A 22,429-nucleotide genomic window follows, 5' to 3' on the forward strand; every position below is an offset into this window, starting at 1 on the left:
AAACAGGTCCCCAGTGCCAGATCTCTTTACCCTAAAACTGCACAGTCATTTCTCCCAATCGCAAAACTTTAGCTACCACTTTATGTCCCCAGTAAATGGTACCCCTGGTATCTAGAGCATGAGGTACTAAAGGAAGGCCCCGAGGGCAGCTGCATGAATTGTGTCACCCTCAGGGACCGCCTCACTAAGTGCACACAGTGCCACTTTTGCAGGCTGCGTGTCTTGGTGCAGAACTAAAATGAAAACATGATATGGCACCCAGCCTGTGTGCCCTGTCCCCTTTACAATACATGCATATGTAGGTCAACCCTCTGACAGGGCTTCCAGCCCTAAAGGCAGTGTGCATTATATTGCATCTGAGGGAATACCTGCATGAGCAGATATGCCCCTATGTCTTTGTCAATGCTCAGACATAGTAAGCAAACAGTGAAGCCATTTTAAGTACATGTGCTTGACAGCAATTGGCAATGCGTCACTGGTTGGTGGATTGCACTGCTTCCCTTTTGCCTGTGGTATCCATGTGCTGGCACTCTTTTTCCGAAGGCAGGGCACCCCCACTGGCTTAAGAGTCGGCTCACTTACAAGCAGTAGGGATTACTATGGAGTATGATGGGTGTTGGCAGTAGGGGAAGCTTTACATTTTTATCTACCCTGGTTTGGATCGATGGTCCATAATGATGTCAGGTGTGCGGCTTACCAAGCCCTCAAGCACACACAGGTACAGAGTAGAGTGGTCAGTGAAGAAAAGGGTTTTAAATAGGAAGTCCTCCTCCTAGGGCTCTGTATGAAGGTTCCCCTTGTGGAATTGTTCGCTCTAACAACAAGCTTCTGATTTTATGTAGAATCGTCTGGAGGAGAGGGACAGGCAAGGTCTGTGTCCACGTGTGGGTCTTTCATCCCATGAACTCCCATTGGTCACCCTGTGGAGGGATGCCATATGTATCGTCCCTTCCCCCACACCGGGCCATGTCAGAGTGAGAAGACCCCTCGGTGTGATTTCAAGGGGTTGCCCTGGAGAAGCAGGTGGGAAAGGTGAAAGCTGAAAACAGGGGTGAGGAGATGGTTGAGTGTGGGGGTAAAGGACTGATTGCCCTATCCGACTTCTTGTGCTGCTTTGGTGAAAACGGAATGTCCAAAGCTTCCTCGAAGGACAACTGTCGCTTAGAAGCTGGAGCAGGAGTAGTCCCCTGAAGGAGGGTTGTTTATGGCTGCTTAGGCAAGCATCCAGCTTGTACGGGGATGAATGACCAGATATTTCTGCCTTGTTTTGATCTCCTTTTGCAGCTTGTGGAGGATCTATTTGATAGTGCCGATGTCCGATACGCTGGTCGATGCTGAAAGAATTGGCTTTGAGGGTGCTTTCAGCACCAAGAGTCTGGTGGGTGGCAAGGCAGATGTAGTCAGCTTGGTGCCGGTGTCTGTGTAACTGGCACCAAAGCAGTCAGCTTCAAGGGTTGCTTGGGCTCAGAGCCAGAGCTTAGCAGAACGTCTAAAGTGGCTTGATGGTGCCAACCAATGCCTGAAGGCAATGGTGGTCCGAAGGGCTTACTCTGGTGTGCCAGTGTGTCCTTTGGTGGCTGGCTGCTTGGCTTGAGGCATTGTCTAGAGGGAAGAGGTGCTGTACTCGTAGACTGTAGCGCTGGTGGAAGACCTATTTCCAGCTCAGAGCTGGAGCTTGTCTCAGGGGAGAAAGCTTCTTCAGCTGAAGCCAAGGGTTGTGGATGACGTTCCCCCAGTGATGTCCTTCAGACTGAGGAGGTCTGCAGTGTCCCTGCCATATCTGCGCGACATCTCGAGTCGATAAGCTCAACAAGAACAAGTGGCAGGTGTCAGATGCAGCATTGTGCTCAGGCGAAAGGCACAAAATACAGACTTGATGGAGGTCGCTTCAAGGATATTTTGAGTGGAAGCAAGGACAGTATCTGAATGGAGTCCATTCAATCATCATCGAAGCGTGGTGGAGAGACCTAGCAGACAGGAGTAGGCCCCCTATGGCAAGGCCCATGTGGGGCAGTGGTCGACCTGATTCCTGCTCGAGCAAAGTAACAATCAAACAATGGAGCTGATGACCATGCACATTACCAGCAAGAAGAGGAGTCACACTGCCTTGTAATTCAAGACTTCATAGAAAAAAAAACTGCATACATCCGGGCCCAACACTAAATGGCAGGAGTGTGCACAGTATGTGTATCTACAGCCATATATGCTTCAAAAATAGAGTTTTCAGTACAATTTGTGCTTCGTTTTTAGGACATGCAGTACTATTTAGTAAATGTGTGAATAGTCTACCATATCACAGCTTTACAGATAGCCGAGTGTGGGATTTTGCCTAGGAAAGCCAGTGTCTTTTTTTTGTTTTTTTGTTGAATGTACATATTTGAGCCCAGAATGTGTGTGTTTGGCATTGCACATCAAACTAGAATGCATTTGGCGATCAGTCTGGCAAAACCTGTTTTGGAAACTGGATTTCCTACTTGGAGCTTGCCAAAAGCTACAACAAGCTGCTTGTTTTTTTTTTTTAAGGATTTGATATGGGCAGCATAGTAGTAAGAACTTTATTCAATTACAACTAGAATCATAGAAGTAAAAAAAACTGAAAATCATGAGTACATTGTACTGTGCTAAAATCATGTATACAAATTAATCAATCTGGGTATATCTCAATCTCATGGCAGCTTCTGAAAAGCCTGTAACGTTAAAAACTTATTCATCAGATAAAAGCTGTAGAAACAGAAGAGCAGGTCAAACTTATGAGAAATTCAAAGATTTCAATAGTGAGATGATGAACATTCTCCTAGGTAATTTAAATAACTACAAAACATGGTAAAATATAAGGTATCTTGTGGAGACACGCTGTTGCAGTCACAAGGTCCCAAAGAACTAGACTCATGGCTACTTCTGAGGGAGGAGAGTAACCAGTGCTGTATATAAAATCAAAATCTAGTGAGCAGAAACCTACCCCTATCACTTTTAACAATTACTAGATAGGGTTTCATGGCATGGGTCATTTTTAACAGCATAAATCCTCATACAGACTGTTTCAAAATTTCAGTCTGCTCTCTAACATATTTCAAACCAGAGAGTGATCCCTCATTAATTTCAGCTCTGTGTTTACTATGGTCTGGGTGCTAAGAAATAATTCCACCCTCCCCAAACTTTTAAACTCCTCCTTAACATAGGTAACCCATGGTATCTTAGATGTGTACTCTGCAATAAACAATCCCTTAAGGTCAATCGATTCAGACCTTAATCCAACAAAGGCCAGGCCTCCGGGATACCAAATCACTGTTGCACTCACAATTCCTCATGCACAGACTGATGGTGTACTTTGGGGAATTCTTAATAACTATCTTAATGTATTTTCAAAAGTCTGCAGGTGTCCAACCTCTCGTATCCACAGATATTGCTGCAGTATGTTACCTTGGAGGCAATGTACCTGATGAATCTGAGAGCTTCTGGAGGCCTACTTCCTAGTCAAAAGGCAAAACTGGAAATGGCTGTGTAGGGAACTGGGTTCTGGTTGCAGTAGCCCGACACACCACTCACCACTCTTTCCCCCCCCCCCCCCTCTCCCCTCCCCCCCACCACCAAACACTTTTTGCCTGTTTTTAAGATACAACTTTGGCTGAAGTGCACTGGGTTACTGCTACTCAGGTCCTCAGTGCTGTGTTCCTTTGCTGAAACAAGACCCTGGTCACTTGTTCCACAAATGACCAGACCCTTACTCTGGTACCTAGGGCATGGGTACTGAAGAGGGACCCTCAGAGCCGCAGCACTTGTGCCACGCTAAGGGACCCAGCACAATCTTTATGCAGACTGCCATTGCAGGCAGAGTGACAAGGGGCTTCCAAAATTGAAAACATGACATGGCACAGAGTCTGTGTGCCACATCCCCTAACCACTGCATGAAAAATATTTAAGTCACTCCTCTAGCAGGACTTATAGCCCTAAGGCAGGGTTCATTATATTACATTTGAGGGCATATCTGAATAAGCAGATATGCCCCCGCCATGTTGTCGATTCTCAGACATAGTAAGTGACCAGGGAAGCCTTTTTAAATGTATGTGCTGGACACTGGTCACTAGGAGTTTCCAAGCTACATGATGGCTTCTCTGAATGTGGGATGTTTGGTATCAAACATCTCAGGTGAAAAAACCCTCACTGATGCCAGTGAGGGCTTTATTAACTGCACAGAGGGCACCTTAGAGGTGCACGTGAAAACCTACCAGCTACTAGTGGATGGACTGAATGGTCCTGACCAGTTCAGCCCCCATAGATGCGTGAAGGTTTTAGATCCCACCACCATAACAAAGGATTTGTTGAAATTAACAAAGATCCGGACTATCCATGGAAGCTGCAAATTTATTCAAGAGCAAAAGTAAGCCAATTGCTGCCCTGATCATCAGGACATCGTCTGCATAAAGCAGGAGCGAGTATGTACCTTTCTAGGGACAGTCAGCCTTTGCATTCAATAAGGCTTGCTTTAGCCCATTTCTGTACAATTTAAACAAAAAGGGACAAGGCTATACCCTTGCCAGTTTTAAAATGATTGGTGCAGACAGAACCGTTAGCATACCATGCAGAAGCTGAAGTACTGATGTGGAGGTCTCTCAGGAAGAACAAAATATTGATCCACCCACATGGAGAAAAGAATAAACTAAAATGTGTGTTGACTGATCCAATCAATTGCAGACGTGAGGTCCATGAAAGCCAAATGAACTGATTTGTGCCGGGCTACTGTGTACTTATATTCAAACATCGGTCCAGGGACTTGCTGATTGCTGATCTGCATGGCCTGAATCATATTGTACACCAGAGATTATTTTATTCTCATCTGCCCCCATGGACAGTCTATCCCCCTCAGTACCCAGACCAGGACCTTGACAACCGTCACTCAAAGATATCGGTCTGTAACATTGTGGGTTTTCTTTATCATCTTTCCTGAAGACAGACTATAATCGAAGAAGCTCAGGAGGGCAGGGCACCCTCCCTAACTGCAGCATTTGGTATCCATGTCAGTGCTGGGCCCCATAACTCAAATATCACCAATAAACATATCAGGGGGTATTCCATCAGTGCCCAGGCGTTGTTTGACAGGCTTAAAATTGCCTGGTTGACTTTTTCCAATGTGAAAACGAGTTAGATCTCCCTACGACAGGTGAGCCTGGTTCGTTATCTGCTAAAACAGCCATGTAATTGTAAACGCCTTCAAAGTGAGCAACCCACTGGCTATCAGTGATGTGGTGGCATAAGGATGGACTATTAACATGTGCACAACAAGGCTAGTTGATTACATGGCAAAACAAAGTGTTGTCTTTACTGTTACTTGCTTGCACTAAATCGTCCTAGGCTGTATATCTAAGGTAGTTTTACACTTCATAAGTTCCAATTTGTAAGCCCTATGGCATCATGCTGCTATGTGCTCCCTATCTCTGGGTACACCCTTTAAATGTTTCTTACAACGTCAGTGGCCTTAGAACGCAAGATCAAACCATTTTGGGCCAGATGAAGTACGTTTAGCTGCAGGTAGGTGAAATTAAACTATCATCTTATGGGAGGTACTCTCATAGGCAGCTAAGATCCATTAGTGAAATGCAAATCTAGAGAGGTAAGAAACTTGTGCATGCAGCCAGAGACTAAGGAATTTTTTTAACGCTTTGACTCCACTAAGGACCATCTCAGTCTTCTCCCTTGAATATCTGGAGAGCACCCCACCTACACCCCTAGAAAACTCAACTGGTGGACATAAAAAGGACTTTAATATTCCAAAGTTGGAAATGAACATAAAAAAGGTGGCAGACAAAAACTGTTGAGACACCAACACCCTACCCACAAAACCTGGTAAGGTTTGTGAGGCTGTGGAGTTAATCAATTTATCCAGAGAGAAAAAATTATTATTGTTTATGGTAGTAGTTAACTCAGTAACGTCCCCTGGTATGTTCCATGTGTAGTCCTACCACAGTACATTTAAGTGGTTTGTTAACTGAAAATGAAAGGCTCTCACATAAATGGATGTTAAAAGCTCCGACAACACTTCGGTTATCCAACACCAACCCATGCCTTTTATCTGTCAGCGTACCAATAACAGAACTTAAGGGTGAAAGATTGGTAGACTCCTGTGTCCATGATTTCACATTGAAAAAGTTCACCAAGGCTAATGTAGTAAGACCAGGAAAAGTGCATTTTAGAGCCTATATGATAGGGGACTCAGAATCAATTTCCTTAATCTTCCCACTAAAAGCTAGATAATGAAAATGTCACTTACCCAGTGTACATCTGTTCGTGGCATTGGTCGCTGCAGATTCACATGTTGTGCACAGTCCGCCATCTGGTGTTGGGTCGGAGTGTTACAAGTTGTTTTTCTTCGAAGAAGTCTTTCGAGTCACGAGACCGAGGGACTCCTCCTCTTTGCTTCCATTGCGCATGGGCGTCGGCTCCATCTTAGATTGTTTTCCCCGCAGAGGGTGAGGTAGGAGTTGTGCGTGTTAGTAATAGTGCCCATGCAATGGAATTAATAAGTATGTACAAATTAAGGTTAAGTAATATATATATATACAAATGTACAAATGTTGAAGATAACTTCCAACGGCTACAGGCTCCCGGGGAGGCGGGTGGGCACATGTGAATCTGCAGCGACCAATGCCACGAACAGATGTACACTGGGTAAGTGACATTTTCAGTTCGATGGCATCTATTGCTGCAGATACACATGTTGTGCATAGACTAGTAAGCAGTTATCTCCCCAAAAGCGGTGGCTCAGCCTGTAGGAGTGGAAGTAGTCTGAAACAAAGTTCTCAGTACGGCTTGACCTACTGTGGCTTGTTGTGCGGATAGCACGTCTACACAGTAGTGTTTAGTAAATGTGTGAGGCGTGGACCATGTGGCTGCCTTACATATTTCGTGCATTGGAATATTTCCTAGGAATGCCATGGTAGCGCCTTTTTTTCTGGTTGAGTGTGCCCTTGGTGTAATGGGCAGTTGTCTCTTTGCTTTAAGATAGCAGGTTTGGATGCACTTAACTATCCATCTGGCTATACCTTGTTTTGATATTGGGTTTCCTGTATGAGGTTTTTGAAATGCAATAAACAGTTGTTTTGTTTTCCTAATCTCCTTTGTTCTGTCGATGTAGTACATTAGTGCTCTTTTGACATCTAATGTATGTAGTGCCCTTTCAGCTACTGAGTCTGGCTGTGGGAAGAACACTGGTAACTCTACCGTTTGATTTAAGTGGAACGGTGAAATAACCTTTGGTAGGAATTTAGGATTGGTTCTTAGTACAACCTTATTTTTGTGTATTTGGATAAAAGGTTCTTGTATTGTAAACGCCTGAATTTCACTTACTCTTCTTAGAGATGTGATGGCAATGAGAAATGCAACTTTCCAGGTTAAGAATTGTATTTCGCAAGAATACATGGGTTCAAAAGGTGGTCCCATGAGTCTTGTCAAGACGATGTTAAGGTTCCATGAAGGAACAGGTGGTGTTCTTGGTGGTATTATTCTTCTTAGGCTCTCCATAAATGCTTTAATGACGGGTATCCTAAACAGTGAAGTTGAATGGGTAATCTGCAGGTATGCAGATATTGCTGCAAGGTGTATTTTAATGGAAGAGAAGGCTAGATTTGACTTTTGTAAGTGTAGTAAGTATCCCACTACATCTTTTGGGGATGCGTGTAATGGATGAACTTGATTATTATGGCAGTAGCAAACAAACCTTTTCCATTTGCTTGCATAGCAGTGTCTAGTGGATGGTCTTCTAGCTTGTTTTATGACTTCCATACATTCTTGAGTGAGATTTAAATGTCCGAATTCTAGGATTTCAGGAGCCAGATTGCTAGATTGAGCGATGCTGGGTTTGGATGCCTGATCTGCTGTTTGTGTTGTGTTAACAGATCTGGCCTGTTGGGTAACTTGACGTGTGGTACTACTGACAGGTCTAGTAGTGTTGTGTACCAAGGTTGTCTTGCCCATGTTGGTGCTATTAGTATGAGTTTGAGTTTGTTTTGACTCAATTTGTTTACTAGATATGGAAGGAGAGGGAGAGGGGGAAAAGCGTATGCAAATTTCCCTGACCAGTTCATCCATAGGGCATTGCCTTGAGACTGTCTGTGTGGGTACCTGGATGCGAAGTTTTGGCATTTTGCGTTCTCTTTTGTTGCAAATAGGTCTATTTGCGGTGTACCCCAAAGTTTGAAGTAAGTGTTTAGGATTTGGGGGTGAATCTCCCATTCGTGGACCTGTTGGTGATCTCAAGAGAGATTGTTTGCTAGTTGATTTTGGATCCCTGGAATAAACTGTGCTATTAGGCGAATGTGGTTGTGAATTGCCCATTGCCATATCTTTTGTGCTAGGAGACATAGCTGTGTCGAGTGTGTTCCCCCTTGCTTGTTTAGGTAATACATTGTGTCATGTTGTCTGTTTTGACAAGAACGTATTTGTGGGTTATGATGGGTTGAAATGCTTTTAGCGCCAGGAATACTGCTAGTAATTCGAGGTGATTTATATGCAGTTTTGTTTGATGTACGTCCCATTGTCCTTGGATGCTGTGGTGATCGAGGTGTGCTCCCCACCCTGTCATGGAAGCATCTGTTGTTATTACGTATTGTGGCACTGGGTCTTGGAACGGCCGCCCTTTGTTTAAATTTGTACTGTTCCACCATAGAAGCGAGATGTATGTTTGGCGGTCTATCAACACCAGATCTAGAAGGTGACCCTGTGCATGTGACCATTGTGATGCTAGGCACGGTTGTAAGGGCCTCATGTGCAGTCTTGCGTTTGGGACAATGGCTATGCATGAGGACATCATGCCTAGGAGTTTTAAAACCACTTTTGCCTGTATTTTTTGTGTTGGATACATGGCCTGTATGACCTTGTGAAAATTTTGAACCCTTTGTGGACTCGGAGTGGCTAATCCTTTTGTTGTGTTGATTACCGCTCCTAAGTAGTGCTGTATTTTGCACGGCACAATGTGTGATTTTTTGTAGTTGAGGGAGAACCCGAGTTTGTAGAGGGTTTGTATGACATACTCTGTGTGTTGTGAACACTTTGTTAGCGAGTTGGTCTTGATTAGCCAATCGTCTAGATACGGGAATACGTGTATTTGCTGCCTTCTGATGTGTGCGGCTACTACTGCTAGGCATTTGGTAAATACTCTTGGTGCAGTCGTTATACCGAACGGTAAGACTTTGAATTGATAGTGTATTCCCTTGAATACAAACTTCAGGTATTTCCTGTGCGAAGGGTGTATCGGTATGTGGAAATACGCGTCTTTGAGATCTAAGGTTGTCATGTAATCTTGTTGCTTTAGCAGTGGTAACACCTCCTGTAGCGTGACCATGTGAAAGTGGTCTGATTTGATGTAGGTGTTTAGTATTCTGAGATCTAAGATTGGCCTCAGTGTTTTGTCCTTTTTGGGTATTAGAAAGTACAGTGAATAGACTCCTGTGTTTATTTCTGTACATGGTACCAGTTCTATTGCTTCTTTTTGCAGTAGTGCTTGAACTTCTATTTCTAGGAGGTCTAAATGCTGTTTTGACATTTTTTGTGTTTTTGGTGGGATATTTGGAGGGATCTGTAGAAATTCTATGCAATAACCATGTTGGATAATTGCTAAGACCCAAGTGTCTGTTGTTATATCCACCCACGATTGATAAAACTGACTTAGTCTTCCCCCCACTGGTGTTATGTGGAGGGGTTGAGTGACTTGTAAGTCACTGTTTGGTTGTTGGGGTTTTGGGGCTTTGAAATTTTCCCCGGTTTCTCGGGAATTGTCCCCCTCTGTACTGGCCCCGAAAACCTCCCCTTTGGTACTGTCCCTGGTAGGTAGACGGTGTTGATTGTGAGGTGCTGGCTTGTGTGGCCTGACCCCGAAACCCCCCTCTGAAGGTTGTTTTACGGAAGGTGCCGAAAGTGCCTCTGCTTTGCGGGGAGTAGAGCGCGCCCATGGCCTTGGCTGTGTCAGTGTCCTTTTTCAGCTTCTCAATCGCCGTGTCAACCTCTGGTCCGAACAATTGTTGTTCATTGAACGGCATATTGAGTACTGCTTGCTATATTTCTGGTTTAAAGCCAGACGTGCGTAACCATGCGTGCCTTCTGATGGTTACTGCAGTGTTTATTGTCCTTGCAGCTGTGTCCGCTGCATCCATAGAGGGGCGTATTTGGTTATTGGAGATGTTTTGTCCCTCCTCAACCACCTGTTTTGTCCGCTTTTGAAATTCTTTGGGTAGATGCTCGATGAGATGCTGCATCTCGTCCCAATGGGCTCTGTCATAACGCGCTAGGAGCCCCTGAGAGTTTGCGATGCGCCACTGGCTTGCAGCTTGTACAGCGACTCTTTTCCCAGCTGCGTCGAATTTTCGGCTTTCCATATCCGGGAGTGGTGCATCGCCCGATGAGTGTGAATTGCCTCTTTTGCGAGCTGCCCCTACCACGACTGAGTCTGGTGGCAGTTGAGAGGTGATAAAAGCAGGGTCTGTGGGAGGTGCTTTATTTTTTTTCTCTACCCTCGGAGTGATCGCTCTACTCTTGACAGGGTCTTTGAAGATTTGCTTCGCGTGCCTTAGCATTCCTGGAAGCATAGGCAGGCTTTGGTAGTTTCTATGGGTGGAGGAGAGGGTGTTAAAAAGGAAGTCATCCTCGCCAGGTTCTGTGTGTAACGACACATTGTGGAATTCTGCTGCCCTAGCTACCACCTGCGCATACGCTGTGCTGTCCTCAGGTGGTGAGGGCTTGGTAGGGTATGACTCTGGACTATTGTCTGACACTGGGGCGTCGTATAGGTCCCAAGCATCTTGGTCATCTTGGCTCATGGTGGTGTGAGCCGGTGAATGTGACGGAGTTTGTGCCGGTGATATCTGAGTTACAGGTGGAGGAGAGGGTGGCGGAGTTGCTTTCTTTGCCACCTTTGCTTGTGGTGTTAGTTGTTCAGTTTGGAACTCTAGTCTCCTTTTTCTCCTGATTGGTGGAAGAGTGCTAATCTTCCCTGTTCCACTCTGGATGAAGATCCTCTTTTGTGTATGGTCTACATCAGTAGTCTGTAACTCCTCTTCAAACCTCTGTTTACGCATTTGAGAGGACAATGATTGTTCCTCTGAATATGAGCCGGTAGTGGGTTCGGTTGCTGGTTGTTTTGGCACCGAAACTGTGTCTTTTTTTGTTTTCGGCTCCGAGGCGAATCTCTTCTTTTTCGGAGTCGAGCCTTCTCGGCGTCGATCATCCTCGGTGCCGCTGTCTCTGCGTCGAGCAGCGTCGGCTCCGCTTTCTCGGCGTCGATCTTTTTCGGCAACACTTTCTCGGTCCCGAGAATGTTGCGTGCCTTTGTCTCGACCCGAGTCGGACGTTCTGGGCACCAGTTCGGCCTTTTTCGGTGCCGATGGAGGGTCACCTTTATGGGTTGAGCCATGGCCAGTTGGCAGTGGCGTCCCCTGGGCCTTGTCTGTTTTCTTGTGCTGTGTGCTTTTCGACGTCTTACTCACAGTTTCATAGACGTCGAATTCATCCGAGTCCGATTCATGGATGGAGAAGGCTTCCTCCTCTTCTCCTTGTTCCTCGAACTCTCGGTGTTCTGTCGGCGTGGATGCCATCTGTAATCTTCTGGCTCGACGGTCACGGAGCGTTTTTCGGGACCGGAACGCACGACAGGCCTCACAAGTTTCTTCCTTGTGCTCGGGTGACAGGCACAAGTTACAGACCAAATATTGGTCCGTATATGGATATTTATTGTGGCATTTAGGACAGAATCGGAACGGGGTCCGTTCCATCGGTGTCGATGTTACACGCGGTCGGGCCGACCAGGCCCCGACGGGGGATCGAAATTACCCCGAAGGGCTACCGGAGCTCTTCACGATTCGGTGTCGATTCTAACTATCCCGATCCCGAGCGAAACAATACAGACGTAGTTTTTCGAAGTTTTGACTATCTTTCCGTCCCGAAACCCGGAGCGAAAAGGAACACTTCCGAACCCGAGGGCGGAAAAAAAACAATCTAAGATGGAGCCGACACCCATGCGCAATGGAAGCAAAGAGGAGGAGTCCCTCGGTCTCGTGACTCGAAAGACTTCTTCGAAGAAAAACAACTTGTAACAGTCCGACCCAACACCAGATGGCAGACTGTGCACAACATGTGTATCTGCAGCAACAGATGCCATCGAACAGTTACTAAACCACCTTTAGCCTTGCCTGCCTCCGATTCCACTGTAGGCGTAAAATACGTTTTATACCCTTCAAGAAAAAAACTATTCAACTCTTCCCAAGTTTCTTGCAAACATATCATGGCATTGCTTTATAAAATGAAACCAATTTTAAAAAAGAAATTTAGATCGAAGTCCACAAATGTTCCATGCCAACACCAAGAATGCTTCAGCTTTGGAATCTGCCAAAGCCGCAGGTGGATGTACAGAGAGTGGGTTTGGGTGGCATCAGCACTAGAAGAAATTTCAGGAGTCAGTCACCAGTCCAAGTTACTCAAGGGAGCATATCTATGGACAGTCTTTAAAGTAGGAGACACAGGAGGCCATCTGATCCGGCACTTATTTGTTGAGTAACCTGTTTCCAAGGGGCACAGCATAACACATCAGTCTTACAGAAGTAACCAAGTGGAAGTGCCAGGATTATTGAGGGTGTTTGCAGTTTCTCAGGGAACTTATAGTGGTCAATACCCATGCCACTATAGTGGGTCTATTAAAGTTGATTAGCCAATTTCTTCACATCACTACCCAGCCAGCTCACTCTTCTCACCAAGTAGATACTATCATATATACAAGGGCGGAAGTTGGAATGCATACCGTATCAATTTGCAGCCTTATTCTTAAACTCAACGATTCGGACAATGCCCCTCTCAGTGGTGGCATATTACCCAAGACCACCACATACAGGGCAGCTTCAGGGGGTAGATCAATAACAAATCCCTTTGTGGGATGGGTGTCAAAACACATCAGAAGAGTGGGTCCTTGGGTTAAGAGGTGGCGGGCCTGGATGGGCGTTATTCCTCACAGGATTAAACTGAGTTTTCAGAGAGATGTTCCACCCCGATAGTATGCTGCTGCGAATTCTGTGATCGCATATTAGGACCCATTTCACTCAGTCTTTGATCGGGAAGATGCTGTTCAGGTACCAACCTATTTGGTTTGTTAAGGAAAAAAAGATCTAGAGACCTCTACTGGGATCATAAAGCGGCCCTGGGATTTTGAAAGATAATTCAGCTATCCAGCAGGCAGACATAGGTGCATCCTTTTTGGGTTCGCTTAGGGACTGCTCAATTCTGTGAAGGTGAAGATCAAAGGCCTCCCAGATTCACTTGATAAGAGATTTTAATTTGTGATACAAATTATCCACACAATCTTAGACATTATGAATCAATAAACTCGGAACAGAGACATTCCACTCCTGAGAATTCAGCCAGCATTCACTTTAGATAACGGTGCCTCCCTTCTGTTTCAGTCTTCAACATTTGTGATTTCATCATCAAGAATATCCACTGCAGAGGATAAAGATAAAATGCTGGACTTAAAGTTATACCCTTATCAAGGTGAAAGAAAATGCAGGGTGAGGGGGGGGGGGGGGAAAGGGGGGTTGGAGGCTGCAGTCTTAGCACCCAGATGGGCAAAGAAGGGCCAGCTCTTGGCTCGGGGAAGTGTCCATGCGCATCCCGCATGTCTACAGTGCTTTTGAGCGCGTGAAGAAGCACTAAGTCCCTCTTCCAGGACTCAGCAAGCAGGGTACGGTGGGATATGAAGTCCCCTCTCACTGCATTGTCTCCTACGTCCGCAAGTCTCCAGGTGCTTTTGAGCATCTTAGGCAATAGTTAGCCACCAATAAACCTGCAGAGACATTCCGCTGCTGAGAATTCAAGCCAGTTTGCTTCAGATAAAGTTGGACCTCGAGACCCATCAGTGCAGGATATGAAACACACAGATAGGGGACTTTATACACCACAATAACCTGACTGCTGAGCACTAGTGGAGGTATGGGGCTAATCAGACAAGGTACTGTGGGGTATAAAGTCCCCTCTCACCAACTTATGGGTCCCGCACCTGTGGGTCTCCAGGTTCTTTTGAGCACATTAGACAACAGTTAGCCTCTCCTCGGGGACTCAGCAGGGAGGGTATTGTGGGCTATGAAGTCCCCTTGGGTCTCCACGTGCTTTTGAGTGCATTAGGCAGGGCACAACAGGCAGGGTATTGGAGGGTATGAAGTCCCCTCTCACTGAGTTGCAGGTCTGTGTAGGACATACGGTCTCTTAACATACTGTGTATAGCTTGTTACTCAAACAACTGGGGTTGATGATAAGAAGGTAAACCAATAGTTTGATTGATATGGAAAGGTAACATTAATTTTGTCAGAAAATGAGGGTGTATTTTCAGGACAACCCAATCCTAATGCATGTGCATAAATTGCTTGTCAATTAAGGTTTCCAGGTCTCTAACATTGTGGATGAAGTAACTGATGAGGGAGACTGCTTTCTAGAAGAGGAACTGTTGTTGATCCGAGAGCAGCAGCTGAAATAGTTGTGTCAGGACACTGTTATAGTTAGTCCCCATGAAAGGACTGGTGGCATTTGAGGTGGGATAACGTTTTTGAGATATTCTATAAAGGTAGTAACAGGGATTTGGGTGGAACAACTGGCCCAATGTGATATGGGAGGACTGGAGGATTTTTTGAAGGTGGATGTACGTTTCAGAGTAGTGAGTACCACAGTTATACAGTCAAGGTAGGAGCTACGAGGATTTGCCTCACCGGTGCATTTAGCATTTTCACCACTAGTAGTGCAAGAAAATCATAAGCAAATATCCCCCATCAGTCAATCCATAGAGCAATGTCTATGGATTGTGGGTGTTGCCACCTGGATGCAAAGCTTTGACATTTTGGGTTCTTGCATGTGGCCAACTGGTCTACCACAAAGAGTATTACTGAAGTGCACATTCCTCACTGGTGTGTTTTGCTTTGCAAGTTTCGAGAAAAACTTGAGGACTGATGACCCAGTGTCAAACAAACAACTTAACTTCAGTAACAGACTTCCTGGCAGATACTCTAGCTAACTGGAAATTCATAAACTTAGACTAATCCACAAGCATTAGACTGCATTGGAAAAACTGTTCTAGAAGTGCTCTTTTGTGGTACTTTGGTTTCAAACTGCCCGGAAGGGACAGAGTGCAGCAGCATATAATAGGAGCCCCTGCACGTGAACACCAGTTTCTTGTTTCTACTTTTCTGCACCCAAAGGCACAAAGATTTAAGTTCGTAAAAAATTGTTATGAGATGACTGGTGTTCAAATATTTAACAGTTCTTGGCATTTCATCACAGCATAACTGCTTCTGTTCGACCTACTGTGATTTTGTGGAGTGTCCAGTAGAATCCTATTTGTTAAATGTATTAACATCCTGATATACTTACGATGCTGTAAAACTGGATGGTCAATATTTCATAAACAGGAACATGGCTTGATAATTGGTACTGTTAGAGGCCCGGATACTTTTCCTCAAAACGTGTGTTAGCCCGTTATTGTGTTGTGGTTAACCCTGTGGGTGCTGTGGACGTAACTGTTACATCCTCACCAGCACCACTTGGGTGCAGAGGACGCAACCATTACTTCCTGGTAGGGGCCCTTGGGGGGAAGCCCACTAGACACCAGAGAATTTGTATTTTTTTATCTTATGAATTAGGGGAGCGGTGCCTTGGGCAAGGGCCACTCCCCGGGGTGGGCGGGTATTAATTTAAGGTCATTTCAGCCCCCTTGGGGGCAGATCGGCCTATTATAATTAGGCAGAAACCCCTAGACACAAGGGATTTTTTATTTTATTATATGTAGGGAGCGACCCCTTAGACAAGGGTCATTCCCCTGGGGGTAACTTGTCTTTAAGCCATTTATGCCCCCCTTGGGGAAGATCAGCCTATTTTTATTAGGCTGACGTGCCCCCAACATGGGCAGAAACCACTAGGCCAAGGGGAATTTTTTTGTGTGCTAATTTCACGCAAGGGGAGTGACCCCTTAGGCACGGGTCGCTCCCCTGGAGGGGCAAATTTATTTAGGCCATTTCTGCCACCGTTGGGGGCAGATCGGCCTATTTCTGTTAGAAAAACCTACTAGATGCCAAGTAATTGGAGAAAAAAAAAAAAAAAGAAGTGGGGTGGTGGCTACCACATTGTATGGGCATGGTTATGCCCCCACCCCAACCGAAGGGGGTAACAGTATTTCAGCTCTTCCCCCGCAGACAAACATCTTATCCCAAGGCAAGCAAGAGAACATTTAATTATTTGGGGTTTTGGTTTTACATTTGGGCCATGAGAGCTTGGCTAACTCTCACAATCGTCCCACTTTGAATGGTGAGGGCTGCACTTTTTGGACTTTGGGAGGCTGCCATGTAGAAAAATCCACAAGACGTAGACACATCTGAAAACTAAACATCTGGGTGAGTCCAGAGTGGTGTGCTTAACATGCACCTCGCACCATTTTCTTACCCACAATGCCCTGCAAACTTCCAACTTTGCTGGAAATCGCTTTGGTTCCCCCTCAATGTCGACATGTTTTTGGCTCTTTCCTGTCACAGGCACTTGGCCCACCTACACAAGCGAGGTATCACTTTGTATTTGATAATTTTGATGTGTTCACATAGTGTTTTGGGGCATATCCTCTCCCGGGCACTAGGGCTACCCACATAAACGAGGTACCATTTTTAATGTGAGTCTTGGGAGAAACACAGAATAGAACAAGTGTTATTGCCCCTTTTTCTTTCCCTACATTTTTGCCTTCCAAATGTAAGACAGTGTGTAAAAAAGATGTCTATTTGAGAAAGCACTGTAATTCACATGCTAGTATGGGGACCCCAGCATACAGAGGTGTGCAAATAACCACTGCTTCTCAGCACCTTATCTTGTGCCCATTTTGAAAATACAAAGGTTTTCTTGATACCTATTTTTCACTCTTTATATTTCAGTAAATGAATTGCTGTATACCCCGTATAGAATGAAAACCCATTGCAAGGTGCAGCTCATGTATTGGCTCTGGGTCACAAGGGTTCTTGATGAAATTACAAGCCCTATATATCCCTGCAACCAGAAGAGTCCGGCAGACGCAACTATATTGCTTTCAAAAATCTTCACCTCAATTTCAATCTTTTTTTCTTTCAGCTGGTATTTTCTGAAGGAAAACTTTGTAGGAGCTACACAAATGACCCCTTGCTGAATTCAGAATTTTGTCTACTTTTCAGAAATGTTTAGCTTTCCGGCATCCAGCACTGGCTTCACACCCATTTCTGTCACTAGCTGGAAGGAAGCTTAAAGCACAAAACAATAGCAAAAATGAGGTATGCCCCAGTAAAATGCTAAAACTGTGTTGAAAAATTTGGTTTTCTGATTCAAGTCTCCCTGTTCCTGAAAGTTGGGAAGATGGTAATTTTAGCACCGCAAACCCTTTGTTGATGCCTTTTTCAGGTAAAAAACCACAAGCCTTCTTCTGCAGCCCTTTTTCCCCATTTGTTAAAAAAAAAAAAAAGAAAAGTGTGCTGTATTTTGGCTAATTTCTTGGTCTCCTCCAGGGGAGCCCACATACTCTGGGTACCTCTAGAATCCCTAGGATGTTGGAAAAAAAGGACGCAAATGCATGGGTAGCTTATGTGGACAAAACGTTTTGAGGGCCTAAGCACAAAATGCCCAAACAGCCCAAAAAAAGGCTGGCACCTGGGGGGGAAGGCCTGGCAGCCACAGGGTTAAAGAACAATAACATTCTTTTTATCAAACAAAGAATCCTCACAGAATCTATTGCCTTTTTTGCTAGACCTCAAACCCGGTCCACTTTACTTATGATATATAAAGAGGGGGCTGACGGACAAACCCTGTACTCCTTTGAGGTCTTTGTGTCTAACTTTGCTAGACTCCGATTCCCTCTCCAGTTTATTAGTTAAAAATTGGCTTTCATATTTTCCATGGGATGCTTCTTGGCCGGGGCACAGAAGACCATAATGCAGAAGACTATCCACCAGGACATGGTCCTGTCCTGCACAGCCTTCCCTTTCTTCAACCTGGAAAACCTCACAAAAAACTGGTCATTCATTTGATGTTCCCCAATACAATCAATCTAAAAGCTCAAAAGTGTTCTCCAGCCTATGAAGCCTCTCTTTCTTTTTCAAAGGGTAAGAGGCAGCAAAGAATGCTGGTTGGTCTGCCCAACATGACTAGGAGTCCTGCACTTTAGCAACAATGCCACCCATTCCTTCAGCCCCAACTTTTCTGAGGGAAAAAGTGGAGTGTGGCGGTTGGGTTGAAAGTGCCTGGAGTTCATTCATTCTTCGAGCTGCCATAATTGCAATATAGGAGACAGTCTCCAAGCTCAGGAGATGCAGCGAGTGCATCATCTCGAAGGGCTTATCCATGAGACATTTCAAAACCAAATTAAGGTCACATCAAGCCATCACAAATGGCTTTTGGTGGAGGGAGATCCAGTGTATCAAACCTTTGATAACGGTCACCAGAACAGGCGATTTATTTAAGGATGGTGGTCAGTAAACAGACAGGCTGAAAGGGCTGACAAATAACCATTAATAATGAGGTCTGAAAGGCCTTGTTCAACCGAAGATAAAATGAACAAAAGGATGGCCGACAGCTTTGCGTGTATCATCAGTCTTTCAAACATCCCACCAGGCCCCAAATTTATCCCAGAGCCCAACATTAATGGATTTCATAGAAGGGTACCTGGCAGCAAGGATGATATACACCACTTCAGACGGCAGATCAAATACAGTTATTGCAGGTGCTCAGTCTCCACATATGTAGTTGTAGATTTCACATATTTGAGTGGAGAACCCTGTCTTGCTTCTGAAACAGAAAATCCTTGCAAAAGTGGTATCTGACCAGAGAACTGATATGCATGTATACAAATTCCTGACATTACAGTCCCAATCTGTAGACACTGGAATGACTGACAAGGACATTTTTGATCTTTTTCGTAACACAGGCAGTGGAGGATAAGAATGAGGAGAGGGAAGGCCTGTGCTCCATTCCAGCCAGAGCACATCTAACTAGTGTTCCTGCTGAAAAACCTATGATCAAAACCTTCACCCTGAGTTCTTAACAGTATCGAACAGGTCTAGACAGGGTTCTCTCGAATTATCAAAGATGACGCGTGACCGTCCCAGGTGGTTCGCAGCAGAAAAGCGCTGGGCAGTCCAACAAACTCTAGAGGTGCAAAGCTTTCTGGCACAGGACCCAGACCCCATTCGGCCTTGCTTGTTGCCATATCACTTGGCAGTTGGGGTGAGGCAGGTGCAGGCAACAACCTGAATCAGCCTTCCTTTGATGGACATCAAGAAGGGCTTCAAAGCCAGATAAACGGCCTTTAACTCCAACTGGGCTTCTGTCAGAGACCAAAACCCTCTAAGCTATTCCTACTCCGGCCCAGAAGGAACACTGACTAAAATCTAAGCAGAAAAGGGAGAGAGCCCTGTTGCTGGACCAACTCCGTTTGGGCAGTCACCAATGCAGATTGCGAGCCACCTCCTCTGAAATCTGGAATAAATCTGTCAGATTTCCCTGATACTAGGCACATTGGAACTTCAGATTCCAAGGTAGAGCCCACATGTACTGTAGGAAGCTGGTGTGTGGTGGATACCAGTGATACTTACACCTTATACCAGGTCCAGGTATCCCCGATTAGTATTGTGTAGGCAGTGTCTAGAAGCCAGGCTCTCTAGAGGCAGCTGTGGATGAGCAGCCAAGGCTTATCTAGGAGACATGCAAAGCTCATGCAAGACCACTGTCGTCACACATCACTTACACACATGAAGGAAAACACTCAGTGTTACAAAAATAAAGGTTATTTTATTTTCGTAACACAAATACCAAAAAGTATTAGAGAGGCAACCCTCTAATAGGAGATAACACTAGATATGTACACTAGTAATTAGCATTAGGCATATAAAGTGATAGAAAACAGTGCAAATGCAAATAGACAATAGTGACCCTAAGGGGAGCCCAAACCATATACAAAAAAAATGGAATGCGAACACAGGACCCCCACCTAGGTAAGTGGAATGTGTAGAGGGGAGCTGGGGTACTAGGAAACACCAAAGGTATCACAGTGCCCCCTAACGACAAGGAAGAAAGGAGTAAATTAATAGATTTTCCCCAAATCACCCAAAAGGAAGAAAATGCAACACGCAGACAAGACTGGGAAACCAGCGGTGGATTCCTGAAGAGGAAGACCTGAGGAAAAAGGGGACAAAGTCCAGAAGTCACAGAATAGTCCAGGGGGAGCAGGAGCTACTACCCACCCTGCTGTGGATGCAGGAGTTGGTCGACGGTGGGACGAATACAGTCAGGAATGCAGCCCTGGAGGAGGTGAAGAGTTCCTGGAGGATGCAGTCGACGTCCCACGCCGGATGGATGATTGTAGTTGGTCAGTGGCGTGGAAGGGCCACCAACAATTGTTGGCAAAGCCAGAAGTCAGAAGTCGCAGTGAAGCAAAAGTGGAGTTGTAGGGGACCATCAAGGTCCAGGAGGACAGGGGCAGACCAAGGGAGACCATCAGCAAGGCAGAGTTCACAGAAGAGGCAGACCCCACAGGAGGCCCACTGGGAGAGGAACCAGGAGTTGCAGAAGAGCTCATGCAGCACAACTGGAGAAGGGCCCCACGCTGTAGGAGAAGCACACAGAGGGCTGTGCGTCGCAGGAAGGAGTGCTGGGCTACACAGGTGCCAACTGCTCTCACCAGGGAATCAGTAGTATCTAGAACAGCGTGAATGACACATTTGGTTGAGTCTTGTCCATCAATTGGATAAGCCAAAGATAACAAGGTCTTCTGGGACTGCCAGTTAATCTCGCTAGTCAAACAGGGTAAGTGTATAATGACCCAGTAAGCAAACCATATCAATCGACCGTAACACTAGATTGGCAGGGGAAAGCATATACTTGCCAAAAGCCTCAATCCACGTGGATTCCCTGTCCATCAAAGCTGTGGCAAATGAACTGAGAGTCACTCTAGTGGTTGAGGCATGAACCACAAGGCTCTCTGGAATAGGATGTTAGGTAGCCAAATGAGGATTATCAAAAATTACATTGTGACGCCTGGCCACCTTCTGATTTACCAATGGACAGGAACAGGGCTTTGCCCAAGTGGCCATCAAGGCTTCAGTTAAGACCTTGTTAAAAAAAGAACCAAAAGGTCAGAAGTAGCTAGCCAAGCTGCAAAATTTAAGTCAGGGCATTTGTTTTGGTCTCAACTGAGGGCAGCTGCAAATTCAGAACCTCAGCCTCCCTCCTGAGCACCACTGTAAAGGAGGCGCTTTCCTATGATGGTGGCCCAAATCAAGCCTGCCTCAGGAAAGGTGTTGGGGCAACTGGCTTCTTTCAAAGCATTATCTATGTAGTAGGCGGCGGTTGGGGGCACCACCAGGGGTTGTCCCATGATCTTAATCAGATGTCCTGCTAGAGGTACTGTGTCAGAGTCTGTTTATATAATGACAGGTTACATGTTTGTAATCTTGTAGTATTACACTAGTCGAGCCTAAGCAGGCTCGTTACAAGACATCTGTATCAGTACTAGATTGTTATCTGGCCCCAGTGGAGTCCACACCGGAGTCGACTTAGAATGGACCAGCGTGGGTACTGGAGCTGGAAAGGAAGCCTGTACTAGTGTCAGTACTGGGTCTAAAGTGGGAACCAAAGGGTCAGAAGGCATAGAGGATGGATTTGCTGTTGATAACAGACAGGGAAGGCTCTACAGTTTTACTTTGGGCCAAAAGGCATACTAGAGGGAACTGGAGGCATGCCAAAAACCTCTGCAACATGGCCTCTTTGAAGACTTCAATCTGCTGCAGTGAGCAAATAGTCTAGAAAACTCAGGGTGCAATGGGACCAGCTGAGGACTCAGCAGCACAAGCAGACATTTCAGAAGGTGAAGGAGTCACATCATGACATTAAGCCATCTGTTTAAATTCAGATTGGCAGGATGGGGTGGACTACTGCTTTGCTTTTTTACGTTAGGTTGACTTGGAGCCTACAAGACAGGGTTTGCAGTATCCCTAGACATTGAAAGCTTTAGATATTAGGAGTTGGGCATTTTTGCTAACACTGCAACTCATGGGATTCGGACTGGGGTTTTTGGGGTTAATTTGTATGCTATATTTGAACCCAATGGCTGCAGTAAGGACAGGTCAGTTGATATCATACTACCCTATCCTTAAGGAGCAACAGACAAGGTTGCCCGCTGACGACATTGCTCTTCATGATTGCCATGGAGCCACTTGCATGTCTCCTGCGGTTGCAGGACTGGGGAATCCCAGAACTAAACATTTTCTGCATTGTCCCCTCTACACAGCCAATGCGATTGTCTTCCTGCCCGACGTTGGGAGTTTCACTGTCGGACTTGATGCGGCTACTGGACAACTTTGGGGACGTTTCAGGCCCACGAGTCAACTGGCCCAAATCTTACCTGTTCTTTGGT

At 45.5% G+C, this 22,429-nt stretch overlaps 1 protein-coding gene across 1 annotated transcript in view; it reads right to left on the reverse strand.

The window, feature by feature from the left end:
• PPP1R12C (protein phosphatase 1 regulatory subunit 12C) overlaps positions 1-22,429 on the reverse strand; it is a 615,622-nt gene that overhangs the window by 386,072 nt on the left and 207,121 nt on the right. The gene's annotated exons all lie outside the window — the stretch shown is intronic.

Source organism: Pleurodeles waltl, chromosome 7 (genome assembly GCF_031143425.1).
Source record: "Pleurodeles waltl isolate 20211129_DDA chromosome 7, aPleWal1.hap1.20221129, whole genome shotgun sequence".
NCBI lineage: Eukaryota > Metazoa > Chordata > Amphibia > Caudata > Salamandridae > Pleurodeles > Pleurodeles waltl.